General features: G+C 44.3%; 1 pseudogene; it reads left to right on the top strand.

Moving 5' to 3' along the window:
* Positions 1 to 518: 518 nt before the first annotated feature.
* On the top strand, positions 519 to 1,801 carry LOC103601667 (annotated as a pseudogene).
* The last annotated feature ends 7,803 nt before the right edge of the window (positions 1,802 to 9,604 follow it).

The raw sequence follows: 9,604 nt of genomic DNA, 5'->3' as shown, positions 1-9,604 counted from the left end.
TAGTGTTTCAACCTTTCTGTAGGGTTATACCTGTTTAAAATAAAACATTGTAGAGAAAGGCAACTTGCAAGTAGAATCTCAGCAGATGTCAAAGAGGGTCGTGGTAACTAACACCAGCAGTGGTGATGGTGTTACAACCAATCCCGTTAAGTTCAGTAATTTGTTAAGTACATACTACAGGCATGCTAAGAAAACATGGACCTGTCAAAGATCTGGGGATGTGTTGTCTATGGTTAGGAAGGCAGCATGGTGAAAAATAGCAGGATTTTGCTAACTATATCGTAGAAGAATTCTTACCTTATTTTTAAAATCTCAGCAAAAGTGTTTCAGTCATCTGTCATCCACAATCATGTTTTTAAAATTAAGGTGTAGTTTTTGGACTTCTTTGTTTTTGTCATCTTCAAGAAGAGGCATCACTATCAACAGCAAGTGTGTTACCTGCACTTTTAGCTTGTGGGGACAGTAATGCGGACCCGGTGTCTGCTCCTGTCGCCTGCACATCCTAACCAGTAGCCACCATGCGTGAGTGCATCTCCACCCATGTTGCCCAGGCTGGTGTTCAGATTGGCAGTGCCTTCTGGGAGCTCTACTGCTTGGAAAACAGCTTCCAGCCCGATGGCCAGATGCCAAGTGACAAGACCATTGTGGGAGGAGATGACTCCTTCAACACCCTCTTCAGTGAGATGGGCATTGGCAAGCATGTGCCCAGAGCAGTGTTTGTAGACCTGGAACCCACGGTCATTGAGGAGTTCTCACTGGCACCTACTGCCAGCTCTTCTACCCTGAGCAACTCATCACAGGCAAGGAAGATACTGCCAATATCTATGCCCTTATCCACTACACCATTGGCAAGGAGATCACTGACCTCCTCTTGGACAGAATTTACCAGCTGGCTGACCAGTGTACAGGTCTGCAGGGCCTCTTGGTTTTCCACAGCTTTGGTGGAGAAACTGGTGCTGGGTTCACCTCCCTGCTGATGGAATGTCTCTCTGTTGATTATGGCAAGAACTCCAAGCTAGAGTTCTCCACCCACAGCATGCTGGAGCTCTCTGATTGTGCCTTCCTGGTAGACAATGGGGCCATGTATGACATCTGTCATAGAAACCTCGACATTGAGTGCCCAACCTACACTAAACTCAGTCGCCTTATTAGTCAGATTGTGTCCTCCGTCACTGCTTCCCTTGGATTCAATGGAGCCCTGAATGTTGATCTGACAGGATTCCAGACCAACCTGGTGCCAATCCCCCCATCCACTTCCCTCTGGTCACACATGCTCCGGTCATCTCTGCTGAGAAAGCCTACCATGAACAGCTTTCTGTAGCAGAGACCATAAATGCTTGCTTTGAGCCAGCCAACCAGATGGTGAAGTGACCCTCACCGTGGTGAATACATGGCTTGCTGCCTGTTGTATTGTGGTGATGTGGTTCCCGAAGATGTCAAGGCTGCCATTGCCACCATTGAGAACAATCGCAGCATCCATTTTCTAGATTGGTGCCCCACTGGCTTCGAGGTTGGCATTAATTGCCAGCCTCCCACTGCGGGTCCTGGTGGAGACTGGCCATGGCACAGTGAGCGTGCGCGTGCTCAGCAGCACCACAGCCATCACTGAGGCCTGGGCTCGCCTGGACCACAAGGTTGACCCGATGTATGCCAAGTGTGCCTTTGTTCACTGGTATGTGGGGGAGGGGAGGGAAGAGGGAGCTTTCTGAGGCCTGTGAGGACATGGCTGCTCTTGAGAAGGTTATAGGAGGTTGGTGTGGGTTCTGTTGGAGGAGAGGGTGAGGAAGGAGGGGAATACTGATCATCCCTTTCTGTCAGCCCCGCAGTCATGCTCCCAGAACTTCAGCTTCAGCATTAGCTGGCAGGCATGAAAGCTTTCTGGTTAGATTGGCTTCACTCAACTGTGATTAGGTCGTACTTTTCCAAGTGCACCTGTACAATTTTTGCATCATGTCTCAAAGTAAAGGCTTCAACAACAACAAAGATATATCAACAGCATTATTTTTCCTTAAAACTGCTCTCTAATAGACTTGGCGCTATCTAGAAATAAATAGTGCAGCTGCTACCCTTTCTGAGCTACACTTCGGTTTGGATTCACTCCTTTTGTAAGTAGAATACATTAATCTAGATGAAAAACAGGAAAAGTGAGCACACGCAAGCCTCTGTTCACGGTACTGAAACACTTCACTCGGGCTCCAAAATTCTGCAGCCATTTCCTCTATATTCAATCAGCAATTCTTCTGAAATTTTTCCTTTTATTGTCTCTTCCTTTCCAACTTCATTGCTGCTAACATATCTCAGCCCCACATTACCTTTCTGAAATGCCTTTCCCAATAGTCGAATAGCCCTGTGTACTCGGGAAAGAAATGGGGAAGAAACCACCAAGCCAGTGCCAGCCTCAGGGGGATTTTCCCTTTTTGGGAAGTGGGCTATTTTCTAAATTAGTTGACATCTGTATGTCTTAAGTTTCAGTCCAGATAATGCAATTTTGGTAGAGTGTATTAGTTTGAATTTAGGTTTTAATAGTATTTTAACTGTAAGGGCACTATTTTATTTCAGCAACTATAAATCATAGTAGGCTGAAGAGCTATAACAACTATTTCAAAATGCCAGTGGTTTGATGAAATAAATGATAATTCCTTCCTCATAACACATCTAATTGAGTGTTTGGCCGGCAGCCTTTGTGTGCAGTGATTAGAGGCCTGGGAAAATGAAAGAGATGAGAAATTTTCTGTACTATGTGGAATGGTGAGTGCAGAATAATTCTTAGTTCATGTTTCATGTCATGAAGACTGATTTTTGATTGTTGGTTCTTTAATAGATCATGCACAAGACACAGAACTGCTCTTAGAGTTTCTATTTTTGTCTTTGTTATACCGCAGAGTACCATCTCTCAAATGCTAGGGTAAGACTCTTCTGCTTTTACAGGATTCATAAGAAAGGGTTAGCACATACTGCCAAGACATTTTTCTTTAACTGCAATGAGTAACAATGAGCAATTTAAAAGAAAGATATGTGTCGTTGCTCTGCTCTGCCTTAAAATCAAAGAGCTCATATGATTTTTAGATTAGATTTTTAAAATATTTTGTCTTTTTTTTTTTTACTGGTTAATGTGACCAAAATTTAAAAACGATTCTTAATTATAATTGGTTTTAATAGATAATCACTTTTTAAAAATATAATGTCATCTATGTGGTGTTCTAATAAGATGATTCTAATGCAATTCAAATTTTAGACATGAAACCATACATAGCTTTGAAAAACATTCATATAAATTATATTTATACATGAAAAAATGTATGCATATCAGTAACATGGAGTTGATGAGTAACAATTGATAGATATTTATTTAGGGTTTGCTGAATGCCAGATAAAACGTGAGGTACCAGCCATCATTAAACTTTGAGGTACAAGACAATCCTATGTAAATATCCAACATAAACATACTGGAGGAAAGCAAGTAAAAATCTAGTCCATGTCTGATATTATCACCCCACAGTGTATTCTGTGTTCAATTATAATATTGACATACTTCCTCTAGAAGAGAAAAAATGTCCAAAGAGTTTTTTTATAGTGAAAATAAATGTTCTCTATTATATATTATAGGTTGACTTGTGTGCCTCAGAAAGATACATTGGAGTCCTGACCCCAGTACCTATGACTGTAACCCTATTTTAAAAAGGGTCTTTACAGATGTAGCCAAGTTAGAAAGAGATCTGAGTAAGAAAGAAGAGACAGATGCAGACAAGTGGGAAGAAAGCCACGTGACGGTGGTTGCAGAGTTGGAGTGGGGCATCTGCAAGATCACCGAGGCCTGCTGGTACCACCACAGGCTGACAGAGACGAGGCACGGTCCTCCCCTGCAGGCTGCAGAGGCCATGGCCCTGCGAACGCCTTGATTTCAGACTTCCAGCCTCCAAAAATGTAAGACAATGCATTTCTGTTGTTTTAAGCCACCCAGTTTGTGGTACTCTCTTACAGCAGCCCTAGGAAACTAATGCAATCTATCACAAATGAACTCGGAAAACAAATTATAAGGTACAGACTTAATTCCTTTTCATTCTAACAGAGTTAGCCATAATCAAATCTATAGTTTTAACTGAATTGCTTTATAGGTTTAGCTGGTTCTAGGAAGCTCCAAGTGGAGGAAATAGTCAGATTTGGTCAGAAGGAGCAGGTGGCTCTTTGCCAGGAGATTTGGTTCCTGGTTGCTGCTGTGGGACCTCCCACAGGACCTGAGTAGGTGTGCTGGTTCCCACTTGTTCTATGCAGACCTGACTGACCCACTCATCAGTAGGTGATATGGAAAAATCATAAAACATTGGAACAATCTGGATTGGTTTTCTAAGGGGTGGTGGTCTAAGTCAAGGCATGAAGCAGGAACCCCCTCGAGCCCCAAACACAGTCAGGGACATGGAGAAGCTTGGGGGTCTCGGGATTTAGCTTGAATCATTTGAAGATAAAATCTATAAGACCTTTTTTGCTCTGAATTGTATTACAGTTATTTTCAGTTAGAAATGGAGGTTTCTGACTTTTACAGGAAATACTGTCTTGGAGCTGTTTAGTTTTATGTGAGATGGTTTTGGTTTATAACCTATCAAATGTTCTTTGGCATATGTCTCAGTGATGTAACTGTGAAGCTCTAAGATGAAAATGCTTGAAGCTGTTAAATTGATCTGTGCATGAGATTGCTTTAAAACATGCAAATGAATAAGTTTTTAAAAAAATATTTAAAATTTAAGCTTAAAATTATTCATGAAGTGAGGTGTGATGTCCCAGGAAAGAGGGCCAGGGGCCTGCATGAGAGCCAGGGCTGGAAGGAGATCATTTGAGTTTTTCATGTTCACAGCCTCGGGGGAGGGAAGGAGGCCAGACATCAATGCAGACACGACACGGAGGGTTTCCACTGTGGCGGTGCCGCAGGGCTCTGAGAGGGACACCTCTCCACACTGAGTGCCTGGGAAGTCCTCACTGTGGTCATGACATGTCACTGAAAGGAAGGGAGGGGAGGGGGTGGGTCACAAATGTCATTGCGAGGTCCCAACACCTGCTTTGATCTGTCACATTCCAGGATGAGATGACAATAACAAGGTTTTATAAGAAGTTTCCTCCACTTGCTTCCAAGTCTACAGTGCACTTGGTAACTATAGTTCAGCTTTGTAATTAACATCTTGAATACATAACGAGATATTCTCAGACGGCTCCGGAGTCCCTAGAGAAAGAATGTGTTGTGCTCAATATAATTTTCTTGTTAAGTGAATTTTAATTTCTCAGAGATGTTATTCCAGGTATTATGTATATGCTAATTCAATTAAGAAGGGCAGGTGATTAGCCAAGACCTTTTGCTGCTTGACCACGGAGCTGTAGCAGAAACCAGACTGTACTCAGATGGGCTGTAATGCTGTTTCACATTTATTTTAAAAGGTCAGGGGATGCCTTCCTTTGTTCAAAGATTAAAAAGAATTTTTGTACACATAAAACATTTTTTCAAAGTTAGTAAATATTGATCCTAGCATCCTAAGAGTGTTGTGCTTTTAAGGAGTCAAAGTTCATCCACACCTTCCCCAATATCAGTGTCGGTGTCTCGGGCAATCAATTCCCAGTGGCTGCTTCTCAACACAGACTCACCTTGGCCCCCGCGGTACCCGCTCCGCATCGGAACCACCTGAATGCAAGTGGAACACGAAGCATCGGAAATTCCCACAACTGCTCCTCTCCGCTTACAACGTGGACATTCATCGTACAGGCACAGGTGACTGTTCTCCACCTGCATGAGCCTACCTTGATCACATGAGCAGGCACTCTACATACTGGCTACCCAAGGGGAGGGTGCTTGGGTCTGGCCCCACTGACGGTGTGTGTCGTAGCCACACGCAGGCAGCGCCAGGAAACTGGTCTTCCCGTATGAGTGATGCAGCTCATCGTTACCAGTGATCTTGTGAAAGTGGAGTTTAGAAAGAGGAGTGTGCACCAGAGCAGTCTAAGATCAGTCATGGTGGCCTATCCTCACACCTGCCCTACGTACGTTGTGTCATTGTGGTGTGCTTGATGTGAGGTTTCCTCCCCAGAGCTATTGGTCCCCTTCTCACGGTCACACTGTGCTGGTCAGGAGTGGTTGGTTTACTTTACAACTATTATTAGGTGTATTTAGAAGTCTGTTTGGAACCCTGAGGGAGAGGGATCCCCTACGCCGCACGGCTGAGCCATGGATGCCTTTGCAAATGAGAGGAGACCCTAAGACCTGTAGGTGTAGTCTGCTATTATTCATGATAGTTCTTTTGTATAAAATTGCCACATGATCTGAATTAGTGAATACTGAACCATTGCTCCTAGAGGGAATATTGGGGCAGGCTCCTGTGAGCCTCTTGCCACAATATTTTTGGCTGGTGATCAATACATAACCTTCTTTTATGTGTGTTTCAGTTAGAAGACACTTTATTTAATATACTCATGGCCAACAGCACTATAGGTCATCCCTGAATGAAGCTCCTCCAATGCATGTGTTTTCTCTGTAAGGCACATAACAGCCTCTGGTGCTTAGGGACACTGGACAGCACCTCAGCACTGTCTTTGGGGCCATTTTGAACAGCAAAATCACCAACAAAAAGCATAAAAATTCAGAAAACATAGCTGTAGGTCGACTGTGGGGAGGCCACTTGTTTAGAGGACAAGCTGAAACAGGAAGGCAGGTTAGCAGGAGCGTAAACATTGGGAGCCTCAAATTTTTTGCACTATGTGAATTTCTGCAAATAACCTCCAAAGCTCCATGAGTATTCATTTGGGGTTACAAATAAATTTTAGCAAGTGGGTGAATTCGCAAATACAGAATCTGCTAATAATGAAGATCAAATGTATTTTCTTTTTCCTTTTTTTTGTCTTTTTTACTGACCGGTAACGGGTTCGCAACCCTCGGTGTTGCGCCCGCACAGCACTCAGCCAGTGAGCGGGAACCGGCCTCCACATGGGATCCGAACCCCGGCAGGAGCGCCCAATCAAATGTATTTTCTAAGTTACTGCTCCTAGAACTTACTACTGAGTTCATGAAGTTAAGTTTTGGGGAGCCCACTTAGGTGGAAAATTATAAGGCAGGATAAATCTTATAATAATGGGATGAATAGGGTAGCAATTTGAAAACACAGCATATATAATACCATTCTGGGCAAGATCAGTCTACAGCCAGTAGGGAACCAGGGCTATTGGCAGTCAGTGCAGGACTGTTTGGCTGAGGGTGTCCGAGGGGCCAGTGGAATAGTTCACAGTCCAAGCCCGTGCATGTGAGGAAATGTAATTAAAGGTATCAGAACTGTATTAATAAGATCATTTGTCCATCTCCAGGGGCACCCACCTGGCATGTGTATTTGACCTGCACCTTGACATGTTTTTCAAGATCTCGTTTTCTCTTCTTGACTTAGTTGTCATCAGAGTCTTGGCCCTTAAGGGACAGTTCTGTCTGAACATACAGCCATCTCCTGGCTGCTCAGGTCTCAGGGTGCTTACGCTGTCCCATCTGGTTTCTCAGGAGAGGACAAGATCCTCCTGGAGTTGTGTTGAGTTTTGCAGCTGTCTCAACTGGTTGTGATGTTGTGTGGAGACACTTGGTACACTGTTTTTCGGTCCTTGTGTTTTTTGAGGATCAGAAGAGGCAGCTTGTCCACTGAATTTCTACTTAGGTAGAAATTTCTCATCCTTGGCAATCTATGACCATGTGAGTTGCCAAGAACATATTTAGAGGGGACCCCATGACATTTTCCATATACTAGTGTTCCACTGGTAATAGGACTGAGGGGGATTGGTTAGAAGGCAGCCTCAAACGGTGAAGGCAGCTAACTTACAAAGCTTGACCATAGGAGGATCACACCATGGAGTACCTGTGACTCTGAGCTGTGTAAGGTCCTTAAAAAAACAAACAAGTCCTCAGGTGCGTAGGGCTGAGTCAGTCACACTTTCAGCTCGAGGCGTACTGTCGTATTTTATTCCATCACGTCTGTTTTCTCGTCTGCCAGCTCTTCACCGTCACTCTCCCCTCCACATCAGGCACACAGTCCAGTGTGGTTTCGATCTATCCGTTTGGCTCATGGTCACCCAGTCCACTGCTCAGCCGTCTGCCGTGCAGTGTCCAGTCCACTCCACACTTCCAACATGTTACACTTGTTCTATCCCCCGGGAATGGGCACCTGGCCCAGCCACACCCTCCACTGCCACCAGCAGTGCTACAGTGGGAGTCCTCGAACGTGCCCCATTATGGACCCATGTAAATGACAATGTTCTTAGGAATGAAATTTCTGGGGCATTCCAAGTCCATATGTTCTTAACCTGAGTCAGCATGGCAGGATGCCCTCCCCCGGGGCTGTGGCAACCGGTACCCACCGTAGTGCATGCAGTCTTGTGTCCCCACGTCTCTGCGATCCTTGGCATGGTCCAGCACCCCAAATTTGCCAATGTGACTTGTGTAAAGTGGTATCTTATTGTTGCTTTAATTTGCATTTCTCCAGCTTGTTGGCCACCGGGTTTTCTCTTCTGACAGTCGCCGCTCACAGCCTTTGCCGTTTCCGTGTTCGAGTTCTCGTTTTTCCCTCTGGATTCACAGGCTGTCCTTGTTTGTCCTTAGTTCCTGTTGGTTTTAAAAATTGTAAATATCATCTCCTACCGTGTCTGCTGCGTGGTAACTTTGTCTATTTTGTCATTTGGTGAATAAAAACTCTAAATTTTGATATTATCAAATCCATACTTGGAGGAGGGGTTTGTTTAACATTTGTTTGCAGCTGGCCAGTACCAGTCAAGATGATTTTTTTTTTTTTTTTTTGGCAGCTGGCCAGTTTGGGGACCCAAACCCTTGACCTTGGTGTTATGACATCGTATTCTAACTAGCCGAGCTAACCAGATGATCCTTTATCTGTTCTTGAGCCCCCAAAATATACTCCTCCATTACCTTCTATGAATTGTAGAGTTTAATTTTCCACTTTCAGTTCTTTATTTATTTATTTATTTTATTTTTATTTTTTTTGTCTTTTTCCGTGTCCGGCAACGGTTCGCAACCCTCAGTGTCGCCCCCGTACCGGACCGGGACCGGCAACGGGATTGCAACCCTCGGTGCTGCCCCCGCGCCTCGCTCAGCCAGTGAGCGGGAACCGGTCTGCATGTGGGATCCGAACCCTTGACGGGAGCGCCGCCGCGCTTCCCAAGCGGCGTACTGTAGCAGTGCGCCACCGGGCCGGCCCCACTTTCAGTTCTTTAATCTCCTGGGACTCCACCATTGCAGGTTGCGCTCGGAAGAATCTGGCTTCATCTTTTTTCATGCAGTGATCCAGTTTTCCTGAAACTACGATTAAAGATTGAGCCCTCCGCCCACTGACTTGTGGTGCTAATTTCCTATATATATGTGGTCTGTCTCTGAACTTTCCATCCGTTTAATTGGTCTGTCTGTGCTTGCACCTGTACCATACTTTTAAAAAAGACGCTATTATCGTTACGAGCAGGGTTTTGCTGTCTATATTTATTAGTCCAAGCATGCCCTCTTTAGCCTACGTTTTCACAGTTGATTAGGCTATTTCTGGGCCTTTACTTATTCAAACAAATTTTAGAATACATTTGTGAACTTCTAAAA

This window comes from Galeopterus variegatus, unplaced genomic scaffold (genome assembly GCF_000696425.1).
Source record: "Galeopterus variegatus unplaced genomic scaffold, G_variegatus-3.0.2 Scaffold3825, whole genome shotgun sequence".
NCBI classification, from domain to species: Eukaryota; Metazoa; Chordata; class Mammalia; order Dermoptera; family Cynocephalidae; genus Galeopterus; species Galeopterus variegatus.
Note: the sequence above shows the minus strand (reverse complement) of the source record. Positions and strands in the feature narration are given on the sequence as shown.